We start from the raw sequence: 5,509 nt of genomic DNA, 5'->3' as shown, positions 1-5,509 counted from the left end.
CCTTCCTTCCTTCCTTCCTTCCTTCCTTCCTTCCTTCCTTCCTTCCTTCCTCTATTTTCTTCCTCTATTTCTTTCTCTCTTTATCTCTTTCTTCTTTCTTTTATTTGTCAAGCTCTTGATATTTAGCCCAAGCTAGCTTCAAACTCATGTTCCCTTTGCCTGTGCCTCCCCAGTGTTGGGATTAAAAACTTGCCTCAGCACATTGGGCTTTAATAATGCATCATAAGACTCTCCAGGACGGGCACTGGGAGACTCCACTTCAAGGGGATTCCTTCAAAGCATCTTGGGCAAAGACTATGTGGTTCTATATGGAATGGAAAGGAAGCAATAGCAATTATGCTTGATCCAGAGATGAAAAGTGTCATCTGCCCATTCAGAATGATCTCCATAGTTTCAAGATTGTCACTGATTTCGTCTGGCAATGGCATCTTCATTCCTGCGAAGGCTGTATTTTCTCTTCACATGACCACTTCTTCTCTTGCGAGGTAGATGGTTCCATTCAATTAGGGTGACCCACAAAACAAAATCACAGGGTAGTTTTACTCGTGTCTCCTTCTTTTTTAAATATAGAGTAAGACTGGTCTTTCTCACTTCTATGTGCAAAGTTAGGCAAACTTAATGGCTTCTCTGTCAATCCTGGGTAATACAGGTCAAGTCATAGAAATCCACCTCCATTGTGTAATTTGACTATCAGTAGCACATGTTACCCTCTTGGGTTTAAAGTTGAAATTTCCTCCTGTGTGGCAGTGTGGGTCTTCTAAGAGAACATGAGCCTTCATCAAACCTTCCAATGCTCCCCTTCTCCGAGTGGCAAATGGAAGGTTCTAGGTATCATCTACAGTTGGAACAACAGGGACAGAAAATGAGAGAGACTTCATAATACAGTGCTTTCCTGCCCCATGTGTGGCCTCTAGCATGCTTCGAGTTGTTCACAGCTGACAAAATGACAGATGTTGATGGGTGACTTTTCTAGGGGCTTCTGTGACTTTTTAAAATACTTCCTGTAAACACTTGAGCAGAACTCAGTGACTCTTTGCTATATGATTGGTAAATGTATCTTGAAATAACTGACTGTCCCTTTTCCCCTCTGCGGTATGCCATGAATTTCACCAAGTGTCTGCTGAATGTATGACTAATAGGAGATAAATTAACAAACCTGTACATCATGTTGGTCAAACATTGTGAGGAAGTAGCTTCCCCATTAGCAAGCACTGGAATGGAACAAAACACGAACAACAAAATAATATTGAGATTGCGTGTACCCAGAAGCAGAAATGATGAGATTAAAGTCATTTAGAATAGAAAACGGCAGAAGGAAATAAAGAATATAAAGGAAGAAGGTGGGTTTCTAGAAGGAAAGGGAGTATTTGTTGGCCATTAAGAGCCCATTCGTCAGACTGTCTACAGTGTAAAGGAGGAAGTGGTCCTAGCTTGCTGCTTTTGTGGTTAGGTGGAAAATTACACAGCAACATATGGCCTGGAAGATTAAAAGAATGGAGTGTCTTTGCCCTCCGATTTGGAAGATTAAATAAGAAAAAAGTAGAAGCAACAGATACTTTAACTTTTGTTTAAAAGAAAGCTTTACGTACTTGTTTTAAAAGGGTGGAAGTATAAGTTATAAGCAATACTAAAAGGTTGAAAGAAAGATTTAATTTAAAGGCAATAAGACCATTAATATGTCTCCTAAATAATAGTTGGCTATTAGGAACCTATTTAATGAGATTCAATAGCCACTAAAGCCACCATGACTATTGGTTAAGCTAAACATTAGTAATTTTGCTTGTTATAGGAAATACAGTTTAACTGTTCTAACAGTAGGAAAGCTACAAATAATAACAGTGAAGTTATGTTTGCTGAGTGTGTGGAGCAAAATCAGCCACTGTTCTGTAGATTCTCTGATTATCGTGCACCCCTCCCCCACCTCTCACGGGCTGCTGTATTAGTGTAACTATGCCCTAAGTCACAGTTTGGGTAACTGATTCTGGAGAGTCTTCTTAACCTGTCTGAGATCACAACCAGTGAGTCACCTAACGACACCCATCATTAAAATAATATCCAGCTGTCTTGGGCAAACCTGGTGTTGCCAGTCATATCAGCTAGAGGCTGATGAGCTTATCTTCAGCCCAGACCTCTGTGAGGGCTTGTGATTCTAGTAGAGGGAGTCTTATTGAAAACACCACAAGAGAGATGTCTGTTACAAGCCTATATTGTACTTCTGCACAGTTTCAGCCAGATCAAGGATAGGAGACAGGCCAGTAGGGCTTCTGAAGTCTGGATCTTCCTTGCTCTTTCTCTGTCTCCAATATTTAATGCTTTGTCACCTGCCATCTCTCAGATCTACATGACCTTTGTTCATTATCTGAAGTTCTCTCTCTCTCTCTCTCTCTCTCTCTCTCTCTCTCTCTCTCTCTCTCTCTCTGTGTGTGTGTGTGTATGTGTGTGTGTATGTGTGTGTGTATGCATCTGTGTGTGTGTGTGTGTGTGTGTGTATGCGTGCACATGCAGTGTGTGCATATGGAGGCAAAAGTCAACTTTCTTTAAAAGTATCATTCTTCAGGATCCAACAACCTTCTTTATTGAGATAGGGTCTATTAGTCTAAACTGGTTCACCAGGGAACTCCAGTGATCCATTTGACTCCACTCTTCAGTGGCTGGGATTATAAGTATATGCTATCATGCCTTTTCATATAAGTGGTAGGGATTGAACTCTGGTCTCATGATTGTTCTTCACTGACTGCATCACCTCATCTTCTATCTTGCATATTGCTTGTGGGCTAGAGTAGAGGTGGACAAGACTCTGGTCCTGAGAATGTACGCAAATGCTTACAGAAGTCAGCAAATGTACATGAAGACCACCTAGGAATTGGTACCTGTGGTATTGTATTATAGAAATAATTTGGGCAAATGGTGAATGGAAAAATATCAAAATAATAACCAAGGGCATCAGGAGATGGCTCAATGGCAAAGTGTTTGCTGTGCAAGCATGAAGACTTGAGTTTTGATCACCAACACCCATGGAAGAAGCTAGGTACATTGGTGGGTACCAGTAAAAATAGTGCTTGAGAAGGGATCAAAGGCAGATAGCTTGGTAGCTAGCCAGTCTAGCAGAACTCATGAGCAACACCTTCACTGAGAGATCCTGTGGTGAACGATAGAGGAAGACATCTACCATTGGCCTAAGGTCTTCACATGCACACACTGTATGCACAGGCAGGTTATTCTTTCACAAACAAACTTACACAAAACCAAAACTTAGAAAACAAGAACCAACTTCTCGAGGAGTTCTGTGCTCAAATAATTACTATCTGTCAAAACTACTTAACAAATGCAGCCACTGCAGCAGTTTATTTTCTACAACAGTTAATAATTAAATCTCCGAACTCATTGCCTCCTGCTAATGAAGACGTAACAAACTTATTACTGTAAATTCTTGCCCATATGTGTCTATTTGTTTTTTTTCTTTATTCCTTTGCCATTTTCTCTGTGTTTTTAAAGGTTGAATTTAATATTCCATATGCTCCAATAATGCTTCTAAGATCCATATTTTTTTCTCTAGAGTTTGACGACCAATTAAAGTTTTTAATAATCAAAGCGTCGGCATCTCTTTCTGCTTCACAGGCTGTGTTTTGGATACGATGCTTAGGTTAAGAACTGCACCTTTTTTTTTTTTTTTGCCTGGGTATGGTGCCCACCACATTGGCACAGTTTAACAACGCAACATTGCTAAGTCCTTTGAACATTTAACCTGAAGATATACTTTAAAGGAAATCCTTATGCATACATCCTTGATGATGTGGGAGTCGAAAGTCTGGAAAAGATACGGCCAGACCTTTATGTAAGATACTCAGCCAAACAAGTTCAGTTGAAATGAAGCACACCACTCTAGAAATAACAAGAGTGTTGATACCAGTAAGTTAAAACAGATGGCATGTTCGGATAGTGTCCTATGTTGTGTTAGAGACTCTGTAGTCACCCTTTGAAAAATCCATTCCATCCTTAATACTGAAGTGGGAAGGAAGCTCTTTGCATGTAATCCATATTTTTCTTGATGTATTATCAACTTGTTTCTTCTTAAACTCTCTGCCTTACAGTTGAAAATAGATGATGCTTAAAAGCACCTTTCCATAAACCTAAGGGGTCTTACTTAGGTTTTATACTTCTTTCATTAACTTAAATAACTGATGGTTTGCAGTTTTCTGTGGACTAGTTTGCCTTAGGAATTAGCAGAGTTGCATAGTGCACTGTGTGATGCCCTTTTTGCACCTTGGCATATGTAGAGGTGGTTTATCTATCACCAGCTATGTTGACAACAATCCCATGTTAGGAAGGGGTGAGATTTTTCTACCCTCGTTTTTAATTTTCATTGTTTCAGCAGATGTAGTTGGACAGCTAAAGGAAACCTACAGAATAAACTAACCTGGGCTCATAGGAGCTCACAGAAACTGAACAACCAACCAGAAAGCGTGCATGGGACAGATCTAGGTATCCTACACATCGGTGACAGATGTAAAACTTGGTTTTTAGGTGAGACCCTAACAACTGGAGCAGAGCCTGTTGCCTGCTTTTGGGCCCCTTCCCCCTAACTGGGCTGCTTTGTCTAGGCTCAGTAGGAGAAGATGTGCCTAGTCCTACATGCCAAGGTGGTTGATACTCATGGGAGACCTTAACTTTGATGGAAGAAGGGAGTGGTGTGTGGGGTTAGGGGAGGTTAAAGGGAGGGACTGAGAGGAGATGAGAGAGAAGCTGTGATTAGATGGTAATATAAATAAATTAATTAATAAAAATGTAAAAAAAAAAACCAACAAATGGTGGCAATAGAAGAAAAGCTGCTTCCTGCTTATAGCAGATCTAGCTGACCCGTGAAATTTATATGGACTTTAAAGGAAAAGGTTTATTGAAGAGGAAATTTGTAGTTTCTTTGGAAAGTCATGTCCAATGATGTTTGGCTGGGGCACACATGTGAAATGATGTCTTGCTAAAGCAAATACTTGAAAGACTGTTTTCCTGAAGCAGACACAGGTGAAAGGACATTTGGACATAGCTGACACATGAAAGAAGATGAAGATGAAGCTGGGATGAAGGAGTCACAAATATGACCTCACAGACTGTGGTGGGTGAGCACCGAGTCTTGGTTTGGTTTGTTCTGACTCATTATTCTTCGCTAACGACACACATGTATTGGTTTGCCTTACATAGCATTGTTGAGCTCAACTTGTGATAGCATTGCCATTGAGAGACACACCCAAGCACTGCTCTCAGGGTCCCATGGCAGCTTGCCACCTCTGCAGCCTCACCTCAGGTGGTCGGCTTGCCTGGTGGTTTCTTCAGGATTGAACTACCTCTGCCTTGTGTCTGCTTGCTGAAAGGACTAGACTGGAACTACAAGTTCATGCCTGGTGTCTACCTGCCTAGAGCACTGCTCTGCAGCTGCTGAATCATATTTGTTGTTTTCTACGGGACCAAACTTCTGTCAAAGATCAAGCTTGCCGCAAAAGAACTATTGTTGAAC

The sequence above is a fragment of the Mus pahari genome, chromosome 4, assembly GCF_900095145.1.
Source record: "Mus pahari chromosome 4, PAHARI_EIJ_v1.1, whole genome shotgun sequence".
Classification (NCBI taxonomy): domain Eukaryota; kingdom Metazoa; phylum Chordata; class Mammalia; order Rodentia; family Muridae; genus Mus; species Mus pahari.
The sequence above is the reverse complement of the archived record's forward strand: the minus strand, read 5'-3'. Positions refer to the sequence as shown.